Genomic DNA, 11,966 nt, shown 5'->3' with positions numbered 1-11,966 from the left:
TTTAACCATTTTTTAAAATAAAATTCCCCATAGTAATTCTAAAAATATAATATGATTTTTTAAACATTGTTTCCAGCTTCGCCTTACTGGCACTCGTGCTGGTGGCATGTGAACAAAACATTGGACTGGCTCCTGTGCAGGTGGCACATAAAAAACACCATTTGAGCGTGGCCGTTGCCAGTACCGCCAGACTGGCCCTCGTGCCGGTGGCACATAAAAAGCACCCACTACACTCTCGGAGTGGTTGGTGTTAGGAAGGGTATCCAGCTGTAGAAACTCTGCCAGATCAGATTGGAGCCTGGTGTAGCCATCTGTTTCGCCAATCCCCAGTCAAATCGTCCAACCCATACTAGCTTGGAAAACGGACATTAAATGATGATGATGATGAATGGCTATGAGGGCCCATCCAAGTAAAGTTGGAATCAAAAGTAAGAAACGGTTGAGAACCACTGAGATATAATGCATTTACAGGCCAAGGAAATATGTCTAGGACAGGCAAAGGGTTAAGCTTCCATCTTCTATACTAGCATGGGTTGGCTGGTTTGACAGAATCCAATGGATCTGTAGCATACACCCTAGTGAAATTCCTCTCTTCTTTATTATATACACATACATTCGAACGTAGCAGATAACAGCTAACCTTTGGGTGCTGTCTGGACACCATTGTGTCCACCACTCTGATTGGTTGGTAGTGATGCAATTGGTCACTTACTCTATCGCTCCAATATGCAACCTAACCAAATGAAGTCCCTAAATAAGATCATGTGAGACAGACTGTTTACAATCCAATTTTGAACCCAATGTTACCTATAAAAACTCAACTTCTCCACGTCTTGATGTCTTTTGGTTCCAGACCTCTTAAGGTCTAACCACTGACCACACGACACAGCCAGTTCCAGCAACGATGCCAGACAACACCCATCCAACAGCATTACAGCGACCTCCATCTTCGTCACCACCATCACGTCTCTCACCAACGTTGTCTACAACATCTCTATGTACACAGCACCAGCAAATATGCACAGGTTCCAACATAGTGTTGTTCATGAACTATTTCACCATGGTTAACAGCAAACATACAACCCACACAGATGCATGTAAATATATCAATAAATCTTTCATAAGCCTTCTACTCGGTTGTGTCTCTTCTCTTTTCTCAACTGGCACATATGTATTATTTCAGCCTTCTGATATGAATCATTATTAGATGGTCACACTACACATCACCTTGACCATCTATAGATCCAAGGATTACATGAGGCACCAACATCTACTTTGATGTGGTTCCTATGGCTAAATGTTCTTCCTAAGTTATCAATGACCAATCTTTCTCTTAAATCAAGCACCTGTTTCTAAGGTCAATTTCAGGAACAAGAATTATAAGTTTTTAGAACAAAGGTGTACATGAAATAATAAAGGTCTTTAACAATAGGGGCCAGAAGTTGTAGCAATCAATATTTGAAGCAGGCAGCAAACTGGCAGAATCATAAGCACACAGGGAAAAATGCAGGAGTGGTTGGGTGGTAAGAAGCTTGCTTCCCAAACACATGGTCCTGGGTTCAGTCCCAATGGGTGGCACCTTGGGCAAGTGTGTTTTACTATAGCCTCGGGCTGACCAAAGCATTGTGAGTGGATTTGGTAGACAGAAACTGAAAGAAGCCTGTCGTGTGTGTATGTGTGTGTGTGTGTGTGTTTATGTGACTGTGTTTGTTCCTCACCACCACCATCGCTTGACGACCGATGTTGGTGTGTTTATGTCCCTGTAACTTAATGGTTCGGTAAAAGAGACCAATAGAATAAGTACTAAGCTTACAAAGAATATTTCTTGGGGCCCATTTGTTCGACTTAAGGCGGTGCTCCAGCACGGCCACAGTCAAATAACCAAAACGCATAAAAGAAATTCATCCATCTTTACATTCTGAGTTCAAATCCCACCAAGGTCAACTTTGCCTTTCATCCTTTTGGGGTCAACAAAATAAGTACCAGTTGAGCACTGGGGTCGATGCAATTGACTCACCCACTGCCCCAAACTCGCTGGCCCTTTGCCAAAATTTGAAACCAATATCTGAAGTGGATGAGACAGTAAAATGATATAGACAGTATGTAATCTTACAGTTCTATATTTAAGAGATGAGGAATTATATACATTATTTACATTCGATGGGCATATGGCGTAGTGGTTAAGAGTGCGGGCTACTAACCCCAAGATTCGAAGTTCGATTCCAGGTAGTGACCTGAATAATAATAATAATAATAATATCGAAAAATACCTTAGGAATGAGAACCTAGGTTCAAAATTTCCCCAAGACACCTGATGAAGGCTGGAGGGTATATCAGCCGAAACGCTGTGTTTAACAACAAACAAGATAAGGACAAATATCCATCAAATGTAAATAATGTAGAGTATGTAATCTTGTTTGATATTTTGAGTTCAATACCTGCAAAAGTCATCTTTACTTTTAAACTTTTGGGGATCAATAAATCAAAATACTAATAATAGTTTCTGATTGAGGCCCAAGCAACGCCAGTAATTTTGAATTGGTAGGAGGGGGAGGGGTTTGAGACAGTAATGTCCAGAGGCTGATGATGAAGGATGAAAGGCAAAGCTGACCTCAGCACAATGAAATGCGAATCATGCCAACATTATGCTGAAGTTGATATGAGCTAAGTTGCTCTTCTGAAAAAGAGAGGGAAAAAGACTGAAAGAAAGGGAAGCAAACTAAGAAATCTATAGAAAATAACTGATTCAACACAAGACCACAACTGCAAATGGATCTCGACATAGTCATTCATACTGCCAGAAATAGCAGTCAAATCACCCTCATATTAAACCCAACTGCCATTCAAAAAGAAAAGACAGGACATGGACAATGCAACAATATAATGTCTGTATTAGTTCATTTTTTTACAGTTAAACTCAAAAATTGTAAATAATAACCTGTAAATATTGAGTTAAAAATGTTTTTGGATAGAAACGTCAAAGGCTGTTCCATGGACATCCTTCAACTTTTTCCATCTGAAGGGTTTCTTCTTAACCTAATATTTACATGCCATTATAGCTTTATCTACTTCAAGTTCCACCGTTAAAAATGAATTATTTCATGTCTCTTGAAGTTTTGAAATTCTTATGACAATCATTTAGTATATATATATACGCAAAAATACAGGATGGTCACAGGCGGAAAGTCTTTGATCACAGGTCTGCTCGAGCAAGACTGATCAAGAACACAACAACAACAACAATCAAAGAGTCTAATCCTATATATGTTTCCACAGCTAAAAAGTAACAGTTGAGTAGCTTTGTTTAGTTCTAGTAAGTAAAGGAATTAGTCAATATTATGTAGACAGTGGAATCAATGGAACCACTCAGTATATCACACATACATAAACACATGTATTATACAAGATAGACACATATACACACATTATACTTCACATATACATACATATTACGTATCATGTGTACATAATCATGCATATGCACATATATGCATATGCACACATTTGCACACACACATACATGCAAATACATACATAAATGCACATATATCTGTAATTTCAGATAAATTGACAGCAAACCAAAATACGCTGAGTGCATTAAGTGCATAAACATCAAAAGATGCACACATGCAGAGTAGGACAGCAGAAGACTGACAACTGCACAGATAGCTGAAAAGCAGCAGCAGCAGTTGTCTTCTATTACCTTTTATACCATTTAACAGGCGGCACTGTGATTCAGCAATTGGTAATTCAGTTGACTGAATGTAATAACCCAGTTTTGATTCTTGGTTAGAATTGCTCCAGCTGTATCTGTGATATCTTGCAGAAGAGTATGAACCTCACATTATCACTGTCATAAAATCCATTTTTCCATAATTCTTGCATGGGTCAGACAAAGTTCATTGAGGCAGATTTTCTATGGCCAGATGCCTTTCCTGTTGCCAACCCTTACCTGTTTCCAAGCAAAGTAACATTTCCCTATGACCAGATACATTTTTCATACAAAAGTAAAAGTAAGCCTAGAGATTGAAGCTTATATTACAATGATGCTCATATACAACCATCATGTGACGTCTAGATGTGGGTACCAACAAACACACACACACATATATATATATGATGGGTATCTTTTGGTTTCTGACTACCAAACCCACAAGGCATTGGCTGGCCCAGAGCTATAGTAGAAGACACTTGCCCAAGGTGACATACAGTGGAACAGTGTTAAAAATTGAGGAAACCTTATATAGTTACTACATAAGGATTGAAACAGTTAGGTAGGTACCAGATACTCAACTAAGAGGTTAGCAGTTGATATTTTGTTATGACTGTGTCACTGTGTCCATAATGAAAGTATTTACTCTCAACAAACTAATGCAACTAGTTCAAAGCTGCTGTTGTATAACTCCAGGTCAACCCTGATCAAGCTGATTTACAACTTCAGATAATCCAGTCATGACCATCCAACCTTCTTTTTTTCAGGTATGGTCAATTTGCTTGACTAAAGGCGGTGCTCCAACATGGCCACAGTCAAATGACTGAAATAAGTAAAGGGGTAAAAGAGTATACAGCAAATGGCTATGAAGGCCCAGTTGAGTGAAACAGAAATTAAAGGGGTCCATAAGCAAAAAATGGTTAAGAATCACTGCAGATTGATCAGAAAATAGGGATAAGTTGAGGGTGGAGTGTGGAGGAGGAGAAAAAGAGAGAGAGAGGGGGGTCAGAGATACACGGTGGTGGATATGAGTGGCAAAGGTGGAGAAAAGGGCATCGATGGCAAATACAAGGGAGTGTTGGGATACATATTCATTGCAGTTAGGGGCAAGTATTCCTTACCTACAAAACACACCAAAATACCCAAACTAGATTTGAACCCATGACATATATCGTCAGTGCAATATTTTAGTCAGTCAGCTAGGTGCACAGATGAAATATGCAGATTGCTGGTTAGTATTAAACACATTTTCAAAATTTTGTCTCCATTAAGAAAAAATATAAAAAATAAAAACACAGAGAGTCTCACCCACCTGCTTCCTTAGCAGACCTCTTCCACCTGCCTAATTAATTATTTGGGGCTGATCCTCAGATTATCTGACTTTTGTGTGAAAGGTCTACTTGAGTAGACTTGAAAAAGCCTACTCAACACCACCAAGAACAATAGTATAGTTATGTAGTGGATTAAGATAATCCTGATAAGCTAACTGGAGTTTTAGTTATTGCTCTCAGTGCAATGATGTATAGACTAAGTTAGACGAAACACATGCTGTCTGTCTGTTCAATCAGATTGGTCTTCTGAGATTTCTATACAAAAGCATCATGTGAAAGAGTTATTTAAAGCATTTATAGTTCAATAACCATTCTGGTTTAGACCAAGTATTGTTTGTTTTGGGTATAGATGCTGTGTGGTTGAGCAGTCTGCTTCCCAAACATTTGGCTCTGGGTTCAGTCCCACTGTGTGGCACCTTGGACAAGTGTCTTCTGTTATATTCCCAGATCAACCAACGTCTTGTGAGTGAATCTGGTAGACTTAAACCAAAAGAAGGTACCAAGGAGGTACCCCACAAAAAAACCCAGAATTTTGCAATATCATTTTATTCACTTAGTTTTACATGTTTATACATTTATCACCTTCAAGGTATTCTCCATTTGAAGCAATACATCAGTCTAGATGCATTTGCCATTGTTCAAAGCAGTGTTGGAACTCTTGCAAACTGATGCCTTTTAATGCTTCCATTGTTTTTTTCCTTCACCTCTTCCACGTCTGCAAATTCCATAGCACCAGCTTTCATCACCAGTGATGACCTTCAAAAAAAGGTCCAAATCAATTTCCAACTGTTCTTTCAGTTCATGACACGCATCCAGTCATGATTGGTTTTGATCTTCCGTGAACAAATGAGGCACAAATTTTGCTGCAACTCTTTTCTTTTGCAAATCCTCGCTCAAAATTCGTTGGCAGGAGCTCCAGGACACACCAGTCATATCAACATGTTCATCAATTGTTCAGTGGCAGAAAATCACCAGAAGTCTCAGTTCCTTGTCATCTCCTCAGTGATACCTAATGTCTGAAGATCCTTTCTCACCACTTTGTCCCATGTCTTCCATATAACATTAAACACAAAGTCATTTTAAGGTAGGTATATGTTAGGTCCCTGTATGTTCAAATCCCTGGGTACAACAAGGATTTGAACTTTTGTTTGTCATTATCATTGCTAGTGACATTCTCAAGTAATCTGGTAACAAACTTCCAACAGCTAGGTAGAATAAAATATTCTGCCCAGAAAAGCCTGGACTTGAACTAATGACCTCTGGGTTTATGTAAGAGATTACATCAGACCATTCTCCTGTCTATAGTTTTCTCTCTATCACAACACTTAACTTCATCTTTCTCCACAACCAACCACCATACACACTAACCACCAGGCCACTTCCATTGCTACACATCACACCAGAATGACTGGAAAATGGAGAATGTCTATAATGCTAGTAACAATCACAAAACACACCTAATATACACCTAAGTGGTTGGCAAACAAGGAAGGAAAGAGTGCTTGAAGGTCTTAAGTCCCTTTAGTCAACCTCTTCAATATTGGTGTCATGAAAAAATGTATCCAATACACTGTGTGTAGTGATTGGTGTTGGAAAGACCATCTGGCCATAGAAAGCAAGTCAGAATGACATGTGTGAGCACCAGTCTGGGAGAACAATTGCTCCTTGTAAGGAAAAGGAAATGATTCAGCTTGCAAATGACCCAACCAACACCTGCCAGATTCAAAACCTAATGTCGAAATTTTATATAAATCCATACATATGTATATATGTATATCTGTGAATGTGTATGCATGTAAGTGTGTGTGTGTATGTATACATATATATATATATGTATATATTTATATATATATATATACACACACACACACACATACATACACACATATTCTCTGACTAATAACCAAAATTAGAAGTATAACTTCCCAGCACCATGGCAGTACTGCAGCATGGACTGAAGTACAGTGGTTTGAAATACTAACTGAAAAAAAGAGAGAGAGAAAGAGAGAACAGCAAAAAGAATTGTATTACCACCGAAAATAAATGAAACTAAATTCAAATAAACACACATTGTTTGTTCCCCATTCCCCCACCACCACCACCACCACCACCACATCACCACTCTATTTTCTCTTTAAAGAGAAAAGCTATTGCGCCACCACCACCACCAGCCGCTAGTTATTTATAGAAGACACTAGTTCTGGATGTATGTCAAAGTATTTGTCCTGCGTCTGTGTGTGAGAGTGTGTGTGTGTGTGTGTGTGTGTGTGTGTGTGTGTGTGTGTGTGTGTGTGAGAGTGTGTGTGTGTGTGTCTCAGTTGAAACCAGCCTGCCTTGTTAAAAAGCAGACAAATATTATACAAGGGTGACAGCTAGGAAGAAGTGAAATAATCTATAGGCAACAGACAACTTCTTTTTTTTTCTTATTTATTTTTTGCATATATGTTTCCAGTAATTTTTTTTTTTTTAGACAGATTTCTGCAACATATACACGATGTGTAAAGTGTGACTCCACCCTTATGCAAAACGAATAAAAAGAGAAAGAGAGAGAGAGAAGATAAAGAAGGAAAACGCTCCTCCCACCCCCAAAGGGAAATTGTAAAATACAAAACTATCCCATTGATTTAAGTAAGTTGCTTTGATAAATGCTTATGTTGGTACATGTACTTAATGCATGTACCATGTGCACACACACACACACCCACATATATAAGTAAATGGATAAAGATCTTTCCAGAGTCATATAGGCTCACAGGACCGGTTTCCCAGTTTACTTGGCACATGCTTTCCCCTGGATAGGACGCCAATCCATCACAGGGTTACTCATTCTAACCAGCTGAGTGAAATGAAGTGTTTTGCAACACATCGCCCAGTCAAGGAATTGAAACCACAATCTTACAATCATGAATCCAACACCCTTACCACAAAAACATGCACCTCCACACACACACACACACAGAGCTTCTTTCAGAGTCTGTCCACAAATCCACCAACAAGGTTTTGGTCAACATGGGGTTAAAGTAGAAGACACTCACCCGAGGTGCCATGCAATGGAAATGAACCTGACGCCACACAGTTGAGAAGCGTTTGAACCGCACAGCCATGTCTACTTGGAAATATCAAAGCACTTTCAGCACAAGAACAAAACACATAAGGCTGCTGTTGAGAAACAATATCTGTTGTATTTCCCTCGGAAGACTCGCAGAGATAACACAACGAGTTGTCCAATTTAATTATTACATTTATTATTCAATTACATACAAAGAACGCACTCACCCAATGTTCGTTATGAATAAACAAGAATCATGTCCGCCATATATATCAATGACATTTTACTACGGCAGTCACACAAGACAACAACAATGAAACAATGAACTCAGACGAACCACAATGACACACTGAACGTCAGACGAATAACATATCCAACAGTCCATATAACAATATCCCTCATCATAAGTACAAGTCTCTCTCACACACATCCACACATCCACACACACACACACACATCTTTTATAACTTGCTTTATTCTAGTTAATGTTCCAGTGATAACAACTGGCTCCATCATCATCTTTTGTCATACAGAAGCTCATCAGAGTGTGGAGAGAAACAAGTATGATCAGTTGGATGTGCAATGTTAACTTGCATGGAAGATGGAGAACACTTGAACTGAGAGAGAGGTGAAGCATTATAAGTCTCAACCATTGTGTGTAGGGGGGGGAGACAGACAGACAGAGAGAAAGTCTTGTAAATTGATGACACCTGTTTAGTAAAGAAGTACCATTTGTTACATTCTGAGAACAGGTTCTGTCACATTATCACCAACATCTTTATCTCTCTTTCCAGCTACTCCCCACTACTATTATATAATGAGAGTCTTATATCTCTTCCATAACAAAATACTTGTACGTATCTCTCTATTATACTCTGGCATCTAAAATCTGACATAAAACCCCTTCTCCTTCTGCTACAACCCCACTCACTTGAGTGAGAGACTTTTTTTTTTTGTTCTTTGTCTTGTGAGTTACCTGGCACTTAATTGGTGCCACACAAAAATGAAACCCACTTCATTCTGTAAAGTGACTGGCATATTAGGAAGCGCATCCAGCCATAGAAACCATGCCAAAGATGACACTGAACCCCTACACAGTCCTCTGTCTTGTTCAATCCTTTCAAGTCATCCAGCTCATGCCAGCAGGAGAGATGGAGGTTAACTGATGATAATGATGATGGCAGAGAAAGAACAAGGAAGACATTGAAGAAGCTGGATATCAGGAAGTTGACTTCAGACAAGATGACAAGATTCAAAAGTTGGCAAAATGCCATACAGAAGATCTGCCAAAGCCATTTTATCAGAGGAAAAACAAATCAGATGTTAAATCTGTAATTATGATGAACATACTTACATATGCACATTGTGTTTGCCAAATCCATTCACAGGGTTTTGGTCAACCTGGGGTTATCATAGAAGACACTTTCCCAAAATGCCATGCAGTGGGATTGAACCTGAGACAACACGATTGAGAAGCAAGGTTCTGAAACACACACCTACACCTGCCCTTATACAGCTACTCCTGTGCCTATAATCTTTTACAATTTTTCAACACTCATCATCATTTTGTGGTCCCAACACTGTGGTCTTGTCATCCCTGTCTTTATCTCATTTTCTAGTTCCATCACAATTACTCACACCTACCTTTATATAATGTGAGGTAGTCATGGACCTCCTCTACAGCAACACACCTGTTCCAGTCTATCTTCATAATTTATTTCTTTAGCAACCAGATTATTCTGTCAACTGTAATACTTATTTATTCACATTGCTTGGAATTAATCATGCATTATCTCCTAGCTTCAACATTTCAATGATGTGATTGCATATTTCTAGAATGACTGTTGGGTAGGTGTGAGAGGCTGGATCTGATCATTTTGAACCTAAAACTTGTAGAATATTAGGGCCTGAAATGGACAGCTTATGTGCTAAAGGATTATTCTCTCAACAACTAGTATAAAGTCAAGAGCATTCTTTAGTCTTAGGAGTATAGCAACCTCACTAGTGCTGGTGCCATGGATAAAGCACCCAGTACACTCTGGAAAATGACTGGCATTATATGTTTGCTAACCCTGTATCTCCTCTATATTAAGAAAGTTCCTCATGTTCCCTCCTTCATCCTTCATGTTGTGTTCTCTAAACTCTGCCAATTTGTTGTCTATGGCAGTAGTGATGATTCTTCCATTCACCAAATGATATCAGATCAAAACATCCACCAAATATGTACAAAAGAATCGAGTTTAAAGCAGACATAATTAACCTCAGCAGTTTTCTGATAATTCCTTTTAAGATGTCTATAGTTAATGTTTGCAGCGCTAATAGTTACTAAACTGGTTAGTTCTTGCATTGAAGAATCAAAAATTTCAGTACTAAATTGCAGAGGATTGAATGACAGACTAAATTCATAACCTAGCTCTGTTTCCTGGTAGGAACCGACCCCCTCCTAATTACACGACTACTGCTCTTGAGAACAACATGAACATCACATAATCTCAGTTTCTTCTCCAATAAATTTGCTGTTTTCTACCAAATTATAAGAAATCAATAACAAATTTTTGTTTTTGTTTATATTTTTACTTGTTTGTAATTTGAGTTTTTTGTTGTTTTTTTTAGATTTTTTTATTTCTATATTCTTTTTTTTTTTAACCCATTTCATTTATATATATTTTATTTATTCTATTCATTTGATGGAGGTAGTGAGGAAAACAACACAATTATCTGAAAATAGCATTTTGGATAGAAAAAAGTCTTTTAAAAGATTTAAACACTCTAAAAGAATCGCAACAAGCAACAAAAAAATTAAATAAATAGAAAGAAGCCTAACATAGAACAACCTATATAAAAAGAATACAGGAAATTCTGGTCGCTACCACGTCGGGGGAAATCCGAAACAGTAAGAGGAGAAAGAATGAGGGAGGGAGAGAGAGAGAGAGAGAGAGAGAGAGAGAGAGAGAGAGAGAGAGAGAGAGAGAGAGAGAGAGAGAGAGAGAGAGAGAGAGAGAGAGAGAGAAAGAGAGAGAGTTGTGTTGAAATGAAGGTTAGAATTAAGACTGACGGACTGACATTGACAGAATGGATTGTGAGAAGTGTTTGGGAGGAGGAGAAAGAAAAGAGAGAGAAGAGAGAAGGAGGAGAGGGGATTTAAAACTGTTGTGTAATGTGTCGGTGGTGGTGAGAGGAGAGAGGAAAGAGAAAGCATAAAAGGAAAGCGAAGGAGTGAAAGGAAAGAGAGCAGAGACAGGAGAGAGAGTGAAAGAGATACCACAAAGTGTTAGTATTTCAGCGAGAGAGAGAGACATAGAGAGGGAGGAAGAGAGAGAAACAGAAAGAGGGGGAGATATATAGAGAGGAGAAAGGGGAGGGGTGAGAGAGGGAAAGGGGGAGAGAGAAAGGTATAAAAAGAGAGGAGAATAAAGAAAGAAAAAAGGGAGGAAAAAAGAGACATGAAAATGCATGGACCGGAGCATAGAAACAGGAAAATTGTGAGAGAGAGAGAAAAGACAGCGATAGACAAACAGACAGAAAAAGTGAGACGAAGACGAGACATATAGAAAGAGAAACAATCTGTAGAATGGTGTGTGTAAAGGAGGGTGGAGGATGAGTGAGAGAGAAAGGAGATGAAAAGGAGGCACCCAAATGAACAGCATTTGAAGTGTCGATGTAAGTTTGTTTCAAACATAATTCAGTAATAGACGTTCCTAGATCGATCTCGAGTCGTGAATATAGGATTACAAGAACAACATACTGCAGATGAACTTCCGGCATATATTGAGTAAAAGAAGATTAAGAAAAAAAAAAAATAACAGACATACCACACACTATATCAACACGTGTGAGCATGTAGACAAACACGATATATATATATATATATATA

At 38.6% G+C, this 11,966-nt stretch overlaps 1 protein-coding gene across 1 annotated transcript in view; it reads right to left on the bottom strand.

Annotated features, from left to right (window-relative positions):
* LOC106877474 (RING finger protein 11) overlaps positions 1-11,966 on the bottom strand; it is a 65,826-nt gene that overhangs the window by 23,839 nt on the left and 30,021 nt on the right. The gene's annotated exons all lie outside the window — the stretch shown is intronic.

This window comes from Octopus bimaculoides, chromosome 10 (assembly GCF_001194135.2).
Source record: "Octopus bimaculoides isolate UCB-OBI-ISO-001 chromosome 10, ASM119413v2, whole genome shotgun sequence".
Lineage (NCBI taxonomy): Eukaryota > Metazoa > Mollusca > Cephalopoda > Octopoda > Octopodidae > Octopus > Octopus bimaculoides.
The sequence above is the reverse complement of the archived record's forward strand: the minus strand, read 5'-3'. Positions and strand labels throughout refer to the sequence as shown.